This window comes from Pleurodeles waltl, unplaced genomic scaffold, assembly GCF_031143425.1.
Source record: "Pleurodeles waltl isolate 20211129_DDA unplaced genomic scaffold, aPleWal1.hap1.20221129 scaffold_69, whole genome shotgun sequence".
NCBI lineage: Eukaryota > Metazoa > Chordata > Amphibia > Caudata > Salamandridae > Pleurodeles > Pleurodeles waltl.
Window position 1 is genome coordinate 1,485,990 of NW_027150390.1, and position 15,699 is coordinate 1,501,688.

At 47.0% G+C, this 15,699-nt stretch overlaps 5 non-coding genes across 5 annotated transcripts; all 5 read right to left on the minus strand.

Annotated features, from left to right (window-relative positions):
• Positions 1–1,835: 1,835 nt before the first annotated feature.
• Positions 1,836–1,907, minus strand: TRNAG-UCC (transfer RNA glycine (anticodon UCC)). Its single transcript has one exon. It is a non-coding gene; the product is annotated as a tRNA-Gly (tRNA).
• A 3,124-nt stretch (positions 1,908–5,031) lies between these two features.
• Positions 5,032–5,103, minus strand: TRNAG-UCC (transfer RNA glycine (anticodon UCC)). Its single transcript has one exon. It is a non-coding gene; the product is annotated as a tRNA-Gly (tRNA).
• Positions 5,104–6,619: 1,516 nt separating this feature from the next.
• On the minus strand, positions 6,620–6,691 carry TRNAG-UCC (transfer RNA glycine (anticodon UCC)). Its single transcript has one exon. It is a non-coding gene; the product is annotated as a tRNA-Gly (tRNA).
• Positions 6,692–9,806: 3,115 nt separating this feature from the next.
• TRNAG-UCC (transfer RNA glycine (anticodon UCC)) lies at positions 9,807–9,878 on the minus strand. The gene has a single exon. It is a non-coding gene; the product is annotated as a tRNA-Gly (tRNA).
• Positions 9,879–14,620: 4,742 nt separating this feature from the next.
• Positions 14,621–14,692, minus strand: TRNAG-UCC (transfer RNA glycine (anticodon UCC)). The gene has a single exon. It is a non-coding gene; the product is annotated as a tRNA-Gly (tRNA).
• Between the last annotated feature and the right edge of the window lie 1,007 nt (positions 14,693–15,699).

The following is a 15,699-nucleotide window of genomic DNA, read 5'->3' on the forward strand; positions in this document are numbered from 1 at the left end:
GCCTTCCCCCCTGCAGCCCATTTATTACCAGCAGTTGTGAGTGGTGACTGCTGTTTGTAAAATATAAAAATTTCAGGACATAGAAAGTCGCAGACGGGGCTTTTGGGATGCCTGCCTATGTCTTTGTTTATTATTTATCTAATAGCTGAGTAATCTGGTCAAGATATTTCTCTTTTTTTTAACATATTGCGTTAGAATAGCTACAGCTTGCTTAATGTATAAATATTAGCACTGCGTTGGCCGGGAATCGAACCGGGTCAACTGCTTGGAAGGCAGCTATGCTCACCACTATACCACCAACGCTCCATGGCATATGTTTTTTTTAAACTCTAGACATCACAACCCTGAGTTCAATGACTATATTGCACCAGTATCAGAGGTATTTTTGGTTTACAGACCAACATGAAAATCAGGAAAAAAGTTCTTGCAACTGCTAAGGAACTGGAGATTGAAACCAATGCAAAAGCTGCGCAGAAAAGGAGAAAGGGAAAGCAGCAGTTCAAATCATTGAAATAAGCATATATTGGCAGCAAGGGAAAAACAGCAGGGTAGAGAAAGAAAACAGCTCCACGAAATTCACAGGAGATTGATAATAGCAGGACAAAAAAAGGGAATAATAACGTTCCAAGCAGCCTCAGAAAGAAGTGCGAGGGTCCCATCTTTCTTTAATGGTCATAACTGTGCATCATTTCCTTTGAAGTGTAGGGTTGATTCTCTGACCATCTGTCTCCCTGACTTTGAGCAGAGACCGATAGTTGAGCAGTCTCTTCCCACAAAAAGCTGGCACAAGCCTGCTGTTTTCCGCTCTGGCAGCGTGGAAACGAGAGAGTGGTCCTCACAAGAAAAAAAATCAATCCATGCTAGCAGAGGATGGTTTCGATCCATCGACCTCTGGGTTATGGGCCCAGCACGCTTCCGCTGCGCCACTCTGCTTCCTGTTCAAAATGCTGTGGTTATGCAGATCAGGAGCCTTCAGAGGAGTGGCATGGGATCGCTGGAGCTATTCTGGCAGGGCTCTCACCTCATTTGCCTAAGAATGTCACAAGGCATGCTGGGTGCAGAAAATCTTCGCCTTCCCCTCTCACAGTCAGTCATAGGGGAAAGTCAAGGCCCTCTCAGTCACTAGCCATGTCACGCCTTTGTCAAGACAGAAGCACCCCCACCCGCTCCTTCTCTGTGATCCTGCGCTACCATGCTCAGGTTTTGGCCTTACCTGGGAGCCAGAGGTGCACCCGGTGAGGGCTTGCCCGGTATGAGCGTTTGGGAGCGTTCGGGACGTGAGTGGACTTAGGACTGGAAGTTCTGTCCATTCGAAGCAGCCAACCTTCCTGCTGCAGACAGGGGCTGTTCCCTTGGGTTTCTTTCACCTTGCTCTCGGATAAATTTGGTTGTATGCTGCAGTTGCCTGCGATGACTATAAGGTGGCGCTGCTTTCAGGTAAGAGCACAAATATGCAGAAAATGTTGGGGACTTTTGCCACATTTATCGGTGGTGGGTCTCGCACATTTTTTCCAGGGGAGAGATATTGACCTGAAACACTTTTTACTGCAGAGATGCTGCAGTTCTAAAGGCTGGTCGGGCAGAAGGGCTTAGCCGTTTCATTGCCTGCCCCCCTGCAGCCCATTTATTACCAGCAGTTGTGAGTGGTGACTGCTGTTTGTAAAATATAAAAATTTCAGGACATAGAAAGTCGCAGACGGGGCTTTTGGGATGCCTGCCTATGTCTTTGTTTATTATTTATCTAATAGCTGAGTAATCTGGTCAAGATATTTCTCTTTTTTTTAACATATTGCGTTAGAATAGCTACAGCTTGCTTAATGTATAAATATTAGCACTGCGTTGGCCGGGAATCGAACCCGGGTCAACTGCTTGGAAGGCAGCTATGCTCACCACTATACCACCAACGCTCCATGGCATATGTTTTTTTTAAAATCTAGACATCACAACCCTGAGTTCAATGACTATATTGCACCAGTATCAGAGGTATTTTTGGTTTACAGACCAACATGAAAATCAGGAAAAAAGTTCTTGCAACTGCTAAGGAACTGGAGATTGAAACCAATGCAAAAGCTGCGCAGAAAAGGAGAAAGGGAAAGCAGCAGTTCAAATCATTGAAATAAGCATATATTGGCAGCAAGGGAAAAACAGCAGGGTAGAGAAAGAAAACAGCTCCACGAAATTCACAGGAGATTGATAATAGCAGGACAAAAAAAGGGAATAATAACGTTCCAAGCAGGCTCAGAAAGAAGTGCGAGGGTCCCATCTTTCGTTAATGGTCATAACTGTGCATCATTTCCTTTGAAGTGTAGGGTTGATTCTCTGACCATCTGTCTCCCTGACTTTGAGCAGAGACCGATAGTTGAGCAGTCTCTTCCCACAAAAAGCTGGCACAAGCCTGCTGTTTTCCGCTCTGGCAGCGTGGAAACGAGAGAGTGGTCCTCACAAGAAAAAAAATCAATCCATGCTAGCAGAGGATGGTTTCGATCCATCGACCTCTGGGTTATGGGCCCAGCACGCTTCCGCTGCGCCACTCTGCTTCCTGCTCAAAATGCTGTGGTTATGCAGATCAGGAGCCTTCAGAGGAGTGGCATGGGATCGCTGGAGCTATTCTGGCAGGGCTCTCACCTCATTTGCCTAAGAATGTCACAAGGCATGCTGGGTGCAGAAAATCTTCGCCTTCCCCTCTCACAGTCAGTCATAGGGGAAAGTCAAGGCCCTCTCAGTCACTAGCCATGTCACGCCTTTGTCAAGACAGAAGCACCCCCACCCGCTCCTTCTCTGTGATCCTGCGCTACCATGCTCAGGTTTTGGCCTTACCTGGGAGCCAGAAGTGCACCCGGTGAGGGCTTGCCCGGTATGAGCGTTTGGGAGCGTTCGGGACTTGAGTGGACTTAGGACTGGAAGTTCTGTCCATTCGAAGCAGCCAACCTTCCTGCTGCAGACAGGGGCTGTTCCCTTGGGTTTCTTTCACCTTGCTCTCGAATAAATTTGGTTGTATGCTGCAGTTGCCTGCGATGACTACAAGGTGGCGCTGCTTTCAGGTAAGAGCACAAATATACAGAAAATGTTGGGGACTTTTGCCACATTTATCGGTGGTGGGTCTCGCACATTTTTTCCAGGGGAGAGATATTGACCTGAAACACTTTTTACTGCAGAGATGCTGCAGTTCTAAAGGCTGGTCGGGCAGAAGGGCTTAGCCGTTTCATTGCCTGCCCCCCTGCAGCCCATTTATTACCAGCAGTTGTGAGTGGTGACTGCTGTTTGTAAAATATAAAAATTTCAGGACATAGAAAGTCGCAGACGGGGCTTTTGGGATGCCTGCCTATGTCTTTGTTTATTATTTATCTAATAGCTGAGTAATCTGGTCAAGATATTTTTTTTTTTTTAACATATTGCGTTAGAATAGCTACAGCTTGCTTAATGTATAAATATTAGCACTGCGTTGGCCGGGAATCAAACCCGGGTCAACTGCTTGGAAGGCAGCTATGCTCACCACTATACCACCAACGCTCCATGGCATATGTTTTTTTTAAACTCTAGACATCACAACCCTGAGTTCAATGACTATATTGCACCAGTATCAGAGGTATTTTTGGTTTACAGACCAACATGAAAATCAGGAAAAAAGTTCTTGCAACTGCTAAGGAACTGGAGATTGAAACCAATGCAAAAGCTGCGCAGAAAAGGAGAAAGGGAAAGCAGCAGTTCAAATCATTGAAATAAGCATATATTGGCAGCAAGGGAAAAACAGCAGGGTAGAGAAAGAAAACAGCTCCACGAAATTCACAGGAGATTGATAATAGCAGGACAAAAAAAGGGAATAATAACGTTCCAAGCAGGCTCAGAAAGAAGTGCGAGGGTCCCATCTTTCTTTAATGGTCATAACTGTGCATCATTTCCTTTGAAGTGTAGGGTTGATTCTCTGACCATCTGTCTCCCTGACTTTGAGCAGAGACCGATAGTTGAGCAGTCTCTTCCCACAAAAAGCTGGCAAAAGCCTGCTGTTTTCCGCTCTGGCAGCGTGGAAACGAGAGAGTGGTCCTCACAAGAAAAAAAATCAATCCATGCTAGCAGAGGATGGTTTCGATCCATCGACCTCTGGGTTATGGGCCCAGCACGCTTCCTCTGCACCACTCTGCTTCCTGTTCAAAATGCTGTGGTTATGCAGATCAGGAGCCTTCAGAGGAGTGGCATGGGATCGCTGGAGCTTTTCTGGCAGGGCTCTCACCTCATTTGCCTAAGAATGTCACAAGGCATGCTGGGTGCAGAAAATCTTCGCCTTCCTCTCTCACAGTCAGTCATAGGTTGAAAGTCAAGGCCCTCTCAGTCACTAGCCATGTCACGCCTTTGTTAAGACAGAAGCACCCCCACCCGCTCCTTCTCTGTGATCCTGCGCTACCATGCTCAGGTTTTGGCCTTACCTGGGAGCCAGAGGTGCACCCGGTGAGGGCGAGCGTTTGGGAGCGTTCGGGACGTGAGTGGACTTAGGACTGGAAGTTCTGTCCATTCGAAGCAGCCAACCTTCCTGCTGCAGACAGGGGCTGTTCCCTTGGGTTTCTTTCACCTTGCTCTCGGATAAATTTGGTTGTATGCTGCAGTTGCCTGCGATGACTACAAGGTGGCGCTGCTTTCAGGTAAGAGCACAAATATGCAGAAAATGTTGGGAACTTTTGCCACATTTATCGTTGGTGGGTCTCGCACATTTTTTCCAGGGGAGAGATATTGACCTGAAACACTTTTTACTGCAGAGATGCTGCAGTTCTAAAGGCTGGTCGGGCAGAAGGGCTTAGCCGTTTCATTGCCTGCCCCCCTGCAGCCCATTTATTACCAGCAGTTGTGAGTGGTGACTGCTGTTTGTAAAATATAAAAATTTCAGGACATAGAAAGTCGCAGACGGGGCTTTTGGGATGCCTGCCTATGTCTTTGTTTATTATTTATCTAATAGCTGAGTAATCTGGTCAAGATATTTCTCTTTTTTTTACATATTGCGTTAGAATAGCTACAGCTTGCTTAATGTATAAATATTAGCACTGCGTTGGCCGGGAATCGAACCCGGGTCAACTGCTTGGAAGGCAGCTATGCTCACCACTATACCACCAACGCTCTGTGGCATATGTTTTTTTTAAACTCTAGACATCACAACCCTGAGTTCAATGACTATATTGCACCAGTATCAGAGGTATTTTTGGTTTACAGACCAACATGAAAATCAGGAAAAAAGTTCTTGCAACTGCTAAGGAACTGGAGATTGAAACCAATGCAAAAGCTGCGCAGAAAAGGAGAAAGGGAAAGCAGCAGTTCAAATCATTGAAATAAGCATATATTGGCAGCAAGGGAAAAACAGCAGGGTAGAGAAAGAAAACAGCTCCACGAAATTCACAGGAGATTGATAATAGCAGGACAAAAAAAGGGAATAATAACGTTCCAAGCAGCCTCAGAAAGAAGTGCGAGGGTCCCATCTTTCGTTAATGGTCATAACTGTGCATCATTTCCTTTGAAGTGTAGGGTTGATTCTCTGACCATCTGTCTCCCTGACTTTGAGCAGAGACCGATAGTTGAGCAGTCTCTTCCCACAAAAAGCTTGCATAAGCCTGCTGTTTTCCGCTCTGGCAGCGTGGAAACGAGAGAGTGGTCCTCACAAGAAAAAAAATCAATCCATGCTAGCAGAGGATGGTTTCGATCCATCGACCTCTGGGCCCAGCACGCTTCCGCTGCACCACTCTGCTTCCTGTTCAAAATGCTGTGGTTATGCAGATCAGGAGCCTTCAAAGGAGTGGCATGGGATCGCTGGAGCTATTCTGGCAGGGCTCTCACCTCATTTGCCTAAGAATGTCACAAGGCATGCTGGGTGCAGAAAATCTTCGCCTTCCTCTCTCACAGTCAGTCATAGGGGAAAGTCAAGGCCCTCTCAGTCACTAGCCATGTCACGCCTTTGTCAAGACAGAAGCACCCCCACCCGCTCCTTCTCTGTGATCCTGCGCTACCATGCTCAGGTTTTGGCCTTACCTGGGAGCCAGAGGTGCACCCGGTGAGGGCTTGAGCGTTTGGGAGCGTTCGGGACGTGAGTGGACTTAGGACTGGAAGTTCTGTCCATTCGAAGCAGCCAACCTTCCTGCTGCAGACAGGGGCTGTTCCCTTGGGTTTCTTTCACCTTGCTCTCGGATAAATTTGGTTGTATGCTGCAGTTGCCTGCGATGACTACAAGGTGGCGCTGCTTTCAGGTAAGAGCACAAATATGCAGAAAATGTTGGGGACTTTTGCCACATTTATCGGTGGTGGGTCTCGCACATTTTTTCCAGGGGAGAGATATTGACCTGAAACACTTTTTACTGCAGAGATGCTGCAGTTCTAAAGGCTGGTCGGGCAGAAGGGCTTAGCCGTTTCATTGCCTGCCCCCCTGCAGCCCATTTATTACCAGCAGTTGTGAGTGGTGACTGCTGTTTGTAAAATATAAAAATTTCAGGACATAGAAAGTCGCAGACGGGGCTTTTGGGATGCCTGCCTATGTCTTTGTTTATTATTTATCTAATAGCTGAGTAATCTGGTCAAGATATTTCTCTTTTTTTTAACATATTGCGTTAGAATAGCTACAGCTTGCTTAATGTATAAATATTAGCACTGCGTTGGCCGGGAATCGAACCCGGGTCAACTGCTTGGAAGGCAGCTATGCTCACCACTATACCACCAACGCTCCGTGGCATATGTTTTTTTTAAACTCTAGACATCACAACCCTGAGTTCAATGACTATATTGCACCAGTATCAGAGGTATTTTTGGTTTACAGACCAACATGAAAATCAGGAAAAAAGTTCTTGCAACTGCTAAGGAACTGGACATTGAAACCAATGCAAAAGCTGCGCAGAAAAGGAGAAAGGGAAAGCAGCAGTTCAAATCATTGAAATAAGCATATATTGGCAGCAAGGGAAAAACAGCAGGGTAGAGAAAGAAAACAGCTCCACGAAATTCACAGGAGATTGATAATAGCAGGACAAAAAAAGGGAATAATAACGTTCCAAGCAGCCTCAGAAAGAAGTGCGAGGGTCCCATCTTTCGTTAATGGTCATAACTGTGCATCATTTCCTTTGAAGTGTAGGGTTGATTCTCTGACCATCTGTCTCCCTGACTTTGAGCAGAGACCGATAGTTGAGCAGTCTCTTCCCACAAAAAGCTGGCACAAGCCTGCTGTTTTCCGCTCTGGCAGCGTGGAAACGAGAGAGTGGTCCTCACAAGAAAAAAAATAAATCCATGCTAGCAGAGGATGGTTTCGATCCATCGACCTCTGGGTTATGGGCCCAGCACGCTTCTGCTGCGCCACTCTGCTTCCTGCCCAAAATGCTGTGGTTATGCAGATCAGGAGCCTTCAGAGGAGTGGCCTGGGATCGCTGGAGCTATTCTGGCAGGGCTCTCACCTCATTTGCCTAAGAATGTCACAAGGCATGCTGGGTGCAGAAAATCTTCGCCTTCCCCTCTCACAGTCAGTCATAGGGGAAAGTCAAGGCCCTCTCAGTCACTAGCCATGTCACGCCTTTGTCAAGACAGAAGCACCCCCACCCGCTCCTTCTCTGTGATCCTGCGCTACCATGCTCAGGTTTTGGCCTTACCTGGGAGCCAGAGGTGCACCCGGTGAGGGCTTGCCCGGTATGAGTGTTCGGGACGTGAGTGGACTTAGGACTGGAAGTTCTGTCCATTCGAAGCAGCCAACCTTCCTGCTGCAGACAGGGGCTGTTCCCTTGGGTTTCTTTCACCTTGCTCTCGGATAAATTTGGTTGTATGCTGCAGTTGCCTGCAATGACTACAAGGTGGCGCTGCTTTCAGGTAAGAGCACAAATATGCAGAAAATGTTGGGGACTTTTGCCACATTTATCGGTGGTGGGTCTCGCACATTTTTTCCAGGGGAGAGATATTGACCTGAAACACTTTTTACTGCAGAGATGCTGCAGTTCTAAAGGCTGGTCGGGCAGAAGGGCTTAGCCGTTTCATTGCCTGCCCCCCTGCAGCCCATTTATTACCAGCAGTTGTGAGTGGTGACTGCTGTTTGTAAAATATAAAAATTTCAGGACATAGAAAGTCGCAGACGGGGCTTTTGGGATGCCTGCCTATGTCTTTGTTTATTATTTATCTAATAGCTGAGTAATCTGGTCAAGATATTTCTCTTTTTTTTAACATATTGCGTTAGAATAGCTACAGCTTGCTTAATGTATAAATATTACCACTGCGTTGGCCGGGAATCGAACCCGGGTCAACTGCTTGGAAGGCAGGTATGCTCACCACTATACCACCAACGCTCCATGGCATATGCTTTTTTTAAACTCTAGACATCACAACCCTGAGTTCAATGACTATATTGCACCAGTATCAGAGGTATTTTTGGTTTACAGACCAACATGAAAATCAGGAAAAAAGTTCTTGCAACTGCTAAGGAACTGGAGATTGAAACCAATGCAAAAGCTGCGCAGAAAAGGAGAAAGGGAAAGCAGCAGTTCAAACAATTGAAATAAGCATATATTGGCAGCAAGGGAAAAACAGCAGGGTAGAGAAAGAAAACAGCTCCACGAAATTCACAGGAGATTGATAATAGCAGGACAAAAAAAGGGAATAATAACGTTCCAAGCAGCCTCAGAAAGAAGTGCGAGGGTCCCATCTTTCGTTAATGGTCATAACTGTGCATCATTTCCTTTGAAGTGTAGGGTTGATTCTCTGACCATCTGTCTCCCTGACTTTGAGCAGAGACCGATAGTTGAGCAGTCTCTTCCCACAAAATGCTGGCACAAGCCTGCTTTTTCCGCTCTGGCAGCGTGGAAATGAGAGAGTGGTCCTCACAAGAAAAAAAATCAATCCATGCTAGCAGAGGATGGTTTCAATCCATCGACCTCTGGGTTATGGGCCCAGCACGCTTCCGCTGCGCCACTCTGCTTCCTGCTCAAAATGCTGTGGTTATGCAGATCAGGAGCCTTCAGAGGAGTGGCATGGGATCGCTGGAGCTATTCTGGCAGGGCTCTCACCTCATTTGCCTAAGAATGTCACAAGGCATGCTGGGTGCAGAAAATCTTCGCCTTCCCCTCTCACAGTCAGTCATAGGGGAAAGTCAAGGCCCTCTCAGTCACTAGCCATGTCACGCCTTTGTCAAGACAGAAGCACCCCCACCCGCTCCTTCTCTGTGATCCTGCGCTACCATGCTCAGGTTTTGGCCTTACCTGGGAGCCAGAGGTGCACCCGGTGAGGGCTTGCCCGGTATGAGAGTTTGGGACGTGAGTGGACTTAGGACTGGAAGTACTGTCCATTCGAAGCAGCCAACCTTCCTGCTGCAGACAGGGGCTGTTCCCTTGGGTTTCTTTCACCTTGCTCTTGGATAAATTTGGTTGTATGCTGCAGTTGCCTGCGATGACTACAAGGTGGCGCTGCTTTCAGGTAAGAGCACAAATATGCAGAAAATGTTGGGGACTTTTGCCACATTTATCGGTGGTGGGTCTCGCACATTTTTTCCAGGGGAGAGATATTGACCTGAAACACTTTTTACTGCAGAGATGCTGCAGTTCTAAAGGCTGGTCGGGCAGAAGGGCTTAGCCGTTTCATTGCCTGCCCCCCTGCAGCCCATTTATTACCAGCAGTTGTGAGTGGTGACTGCTGTTTGTAAAATATAAAAATTTCAGGACATAGAAAGTCGCAGACGGGGCTTTTGGGATGCCTGCCTATGTCTTTGTTTATTATTTATCTAATAGCTGAGTAATCTGGTCAAGATATTTCTCTTTTTTTTAACATATTGCGTTAGAATAGCTACAGCTTGCTTAATGTATAAATATTAGCACTGCGTTGGCCGGGAATCGAACCCAGGTCAACTGCTTGGAAGGCAGCTATGCTCACCACTATACCACCAACGCTCTGTGGCATATGTTTTTTTTAAACTCTAGACATCACAACCCTGAGTTCAATGACTATATTGCACCAGTATCAGAGGTATTTTTGGTTTACAGACCAACATGAAAATCAGGAAAAAAGTTCTTGCAACTGCTAAGGAACTGGAGATTGAAACCGATGCAAAAGCTGCGCAGAAAAGGAGAAAGGGAAAGCAGCAGTTCAAATCATTGAAATAAGCATATATTGGCAGCAAGGGAAAAACAGCAGGGTAGAGAAAGAAAACAGCTCCACGAAATTCACAGGAGATTGATAATAGCAGGACAAAAAAAGGGAATAATAACGTTCCAAGCAGCCTCAGAAAGAAGTGCGAGGGTCCCATCTTTCGTTAATGGTCATAACTGTGCATCATTTCCTTTGAAGTGTAGGGTTGATTCTCTGACCATCTGTCTCCCTGACTTTGAGCAGAGACCGATAGTTGAGCAGTCTCTTCCCACAAAAAGCTGGCAGAAGCCTGCTTTTTTCCGCTCTGGCAGCGTGGAAACGAGAGAGTGGTCCTCACAAGAAAAAAAATCAATCCATGCTAGCAGAGGATGGTTTCGATCCATCGACCTCTGGGTTATGGGCCCAGCACGCTTCCGCTGCACCACTCTGCTTCCTGCTCAAAATGCTGTGGTTATGCAGATCAGGAGCTTTCAGAGGAGTGGCATGGGATCGCTGGAGCTATTCTGGCAGGGCTCTCACCTCATTTGCCTAAGAATGTCACAAGGCATGCTGGGTGCAGAAAATCTTCGCCTTCCCCTCTCACAGTCAGTCATAGGGGAAAGTCAAGGCCCTCTCAGTCACTAGCCATGTCACGCCTTTGTCAAGACAGAAGCACCCCCACCCGCTCCTTCTCTGTGATTCTGCGCTACCATGCTCAGGTTTTGGCCTTACCTGGGAGCCAGAGGTGCACCCGGTGAGGGCTTGCCCGGTATGAGCGCTTGGGAGCGTTGTTTGGGAGCGTTCGGGACGTGAGTGGACTTAGGACTGGAAGTTCTGTCCATTCGAAGCAGCCAACCTTCCTGCTGCAGACAGGGGCTGTTCCCTTGGGTTTCTTTCACCTTGCTCTCGGATAAATTTGGTTGTATGCTGCAGTTGCCTGCGATGACTACAAGGTGGCGCTGCTTTCAGGTAAGAGCACAAATATGCAGAAAATGTTGGGGACTTTTGCCACATTTATCGGTGGTGGGTCTCGCACATTTTTTCCAGGGGAGAGATATTGACCTGAAACACTTTTTACTGCAGAGATGCTGCAGTTCTAAAGGCTGGTCGGGCAGAAGGGCTTAGCCGTTTCATTGCCTGCCCCCCTGCAGCCCATTTATTACCAGCAGTTGTGAGTGGTGACTGCTGTTTGTAAAATATAAAAATTTCAGGACATAGAAAGTCGCAGACGGGGCTTTTGGGATGCCTGCCTATGTCTTTGTTTATTATTTATCTAATAGCTGAGTAATCTGGTCAAGATATTTCTCTTTTTTTTTACATATTGCGTTAGAATAGCTACAGCTTGCTTAATGTATAAATATTAGCACTGCGTTGGCCGGGAATCAAACCCGGGTCAACTGCTTGGAAGGCAGCTATGCTCACCACTATACCACCAACGCTCCGTGGCATATGTTTTTTTAAAACTCTAGACATCACAACCCTGAGTTCAATGACTATATTGCACCAGTATCAGAGGTATTTTTGGTTTACAGACCAACATGAAAATCAGGGAAAAAGTTCTTGCAACTGCTAAGGAACTGGACATTGAAACCAATGCAAAAGCTGCGCAGAAAAGGAGAAAGGGAAAGCAGCAGTTCAAATCATTGAAATAAGCATATATTGGCAGCAAGGGAAAAACAGCAGGGTAGAGAAAGAAAACAGCTCCACGAAATTCACAGGAGATTGATAATAGCAGGACAAAAAAAGGGAATAATAACGTTCCAAGCAGGCTCAGAAAGAAGTGCGAGGGTCCCATCTTTCTTTAATGGTCATAACTGTGCATCATTTCCTTTGAAGTGTAGGGTTGATTCTCTGACCATCTGTCTCCCTGACTTTGAGCAGAGACCGATAGTTGAGCAGTCTCTTCCCACAAAAAGCTGGCACAAGCCTGCTGTTTTCCGCTCTGGCAGCGTGGAAACGAGAAAGTGGTCCTCACAAGAAAAAAAATCAATCGATGCTAGCAGAGGATGGTTTCGATCCATCGACCTCTGGGTTATGGGCCCAGCACGCTTCTGCTGCGCCACTCCGCTTCCTGTTCAAAATGCTGTGGTTATGCAGATCAGGAGCCTTCAGAGGAGTGGCATGGGATCGCTGGAGCTATTCTGGCAGGGCTCTCACCTCATTTGCCTAAGAATGTCACAAGGCATGCTGGGTGCAGAAAATCTTCGCCTTCCCCTCTCACAGTCAGTCATAGGGGAAAGTCAAGGCCCTCTCAGTCACTAGCCATGTCACGCCTTTGTCAAGACAGAAGCACCCCCACCCGCTCCATCTCTGTGATCCTGCGCTACCATGCTCAGGTTTTGGCCTTACCTGGGAGCCAGAGGTGCACCCGGTGAGGGCTTGCCCGGTATGAGCGTTCGGGACTTGAGTGGACTTAGGACTGGAAGTTCTGTCCATTCGAAGCAGCCAACCTTCCTGCTGCAGACAGGGGCTGTTCCCTTGGGTTTCTTTCACCTTGCTCTCCGATAAATTTGGTTGTATGCTGCAGTTGCCTGCGATGACTACAAGGTGGCGCTGCTTTCAGGTAAGAGCACAAATATGCAGAAAATGTTGTGGACTTTTGCCTCATTTATCGGTGGTGGGTCTCGCACATTTTTTCCAGGGGAGAGATATTGACCTGAAACACTTTTTACTGCAGAGATGCTGCAGTTCTAAAGGCTCGTCGGGCAGAAGGGCTTAGCCGTTTCATTGCCTGCCCCCCTGCAGCCCATTTATTACCAGCAGTTGTGAGTGGTGACTGCTGTTTGTAAAATATAAAAATTTCAGGACATAGAAAGTCGCAGACGGGGCTTTTGGGATGCCTGCCTATGTCTTTGTTTATTATTTATCTAATAGCTGAGTAATCTGGTCAAGATATTTCTCTTTTTTTTAACATATTGCGTTAGAATAGCTACAGCTTGCTTAATGTATAAATATTAGCACTGCGTTGGCCGGGAATCAAACCCGGGTCAACTGCTTGGAAGGCAGCTATGCTCACCACTATACCACCAACGCTCCATGGCATATGTTTTTTTTAAACTCTAGACATCACAACCCTGAGTTCAATGACTATATTGCACCAGTATCAGAGGTATTTTTGGTTTACAGACCAACATGAAAATCAGGAAAAAAGTTCTTGCAACTGCTAAGGAACTGGAGATTGAAACCAATGCAAAAGCTGCGCAGAAAAGGAGAAAGGGAAAGCAGCAGTTCAAATCATTGAAATAAGCATATATTGGCAGCAAGGGAAAAACAGCAGGGTAGAGAAAGAAAACAGCTCCACGAAATTCACAGGAGATTGATAATAGCAGGACAAAAAAAGGGAATAATAACGTTCCAAGCAGGCTCAGAAAGAAGTGCGAGGGTCCCATCTTTCTTTAATGGTCATAACTGTGCATCATTTCCTTTGAAGTGTAGGGTTGATTCTCTGACCATCTGTCTCCCTGACTTTGAGCAGAGACCGATAGTTGAGCAGTCTCTTCCCACAAAAAGCTGGCAAAAGCCTGCTGTTTTCCGCTCTGGCAGCGTGGAAACGAGAGAGTGGTCCTCACAAGAATAAAAATCAATCCATGCTAGCAGAGGATGGTTTCGATCCATCGACCTCTGGGTTATGGGCCCAGCACACTTCCGCTGCGCCACTCTGCTTCCTGTTCAAAATGCTGTGGTTATGCAGATCAGGAGCCTTCAGAGGAGTGGCATGGGATCGCTGGAGCTATTCTGGCAGGGCTCTCACCTCATTTGCCTAAGAATGTCAAAAGGCATGCTGGGTGCAGAAAATCTTCGCCTTCCCCTCTCACAGTCAGTCATAGGGGAAAGTCAAGGCCCTCTCAGTCACTAGCCATGTCACGCCTTTGTCAAGACAGAAGCACCCCCACCCGCTCCTTCTCTGTGATCCTGCGCTACCATGCTCAGGTTTTGGCCTTACCTGGGAGCCAGAGGTGCACCCGGTGAAGGCTTGCCCGGTATGAGCGTTTGGGAGAGTTCGGGACGTGAGTGGACTTAGGACTGGAAGTTCTGTCCATTCGAAGCATCCAACCTTCCTGCTGCAGACAGGGGCTGTTCCCTTGGGTTTCTTTCACCTTGCTCTCGGATAAATTTGGTTGTATGCTGCAGTTGCCTGCGATGACTACAAGGTGGCGCTGCTTTCAGGTAAGAGCACAAATATGCAGAAAATGTTGGGGACTTTTGCCACATTTATCGGTGGTGGGTCTCGCACATTTTTTCCAGGGGAGAGATATTGACCTGAAACACTTTTTACTGCAGAGATGCTGCAGTTCTAAAGCTGGTCGGGCAGAAGGGCTTAGCCGTTTCATTGCCTGCCCCCCTGCAGTCCATTTATTACCAGCAGTTGTGAGTGGTGACTGCTGTTTGTAAAATATAAAAATTTCAGGACATAGAAAGTCGCAGACGGGGCTTTTGGGATGCCTGCCTATGTCTTTGTTTATTATTTATCTAATAGCTGAGTAATCTGGTCAAGATATTTCTCTTTTTTTTAACATATTGCGTTAGAATAGCTACAGCTTGCTTAATGTATAAATATTAGCACTGCGTTGGCCGGGAATCGAACCCGGGTCAACTGCTTGGAAGGCAGCTATGCTCACCACTATACCACCAACGCTCCGTGGCATATGTTTTTTTTAAACTCTAGACATCACAACCCTGAGTTCAATGACTATATTGCACCAGTATCAGAGGTATTTTTGGTTTACAGACCAACATGAAAATCAGGAAAAAAGTTCTTGCAACTGCTAAGGAACTGGAGATTGAAACCAATGCAAAAGCTGCGCAGAAAAGGAGAAAGGGAAAGCAGCAGTTCAAATCATTGAAATAAGCATATATTGGCAGCAAGGGAAAAACAGCAGGGTAGAGAAAGAAAACAGCTCCACGAAATTCACAGGAGATTGATAATAGCAGGACAAAAAAAGAGAATAATAACGTTCCAAGCAGCCTCAGAAAGAAGTGCGAGGGTCCCATCTTTCGTTAATGGTCATAACTGTGCATCATTTCCTTTGAAGTGTAGGGTTGATTCTCTGACCATCTGTCTCCCTGACTTTGAGCAGAGACCGATAGTTGAGCAGTCTCTTCCCACAAAAAGCTGGCACAAGCCTGCTGTTTTCCGCTCTGACAGCGTGGAAACGAGAGAGTGGTCCTCACAAGAAAAAAAATCAATCCATGCTAGCAGAGGATGGTTTCGATCCATCGACCTCTGGGTTATGGGCCCACCACGCTTCTGCTGCGCCACTCTGCTTCCTGCTCAAAATGCTGTGGTTATGCAGATCAGGAGCCTTCAGAGGAGTGGCATGGGATCGCTGGAGCTATTCTGGCAGGGCTCTCACCTCATTTGCCTAAGAATGTCACAAGGCATGCTGGGTGCAGAAAATCTTCGCCTTCCCCTCTCACAGTCAGTCATAGGGGAAAGTCAAGGCCCTCTCAGTCACTAGCCATGTCACGCCTTTGTCAAGACAGAAGCACCCCCACCCGCTCCTTCTCTGTGATCCTGCGCTACCATGCTCAGGTTTTGGCCTTACCTGGGAGCCAGAGGTGCACCCGGTGAGAGCGTTCGGGACGTGAGTGGACTTAGGACTGGAAGTTCTGTCCATTCGAAGCAGCCAACCTTCCTGCTGC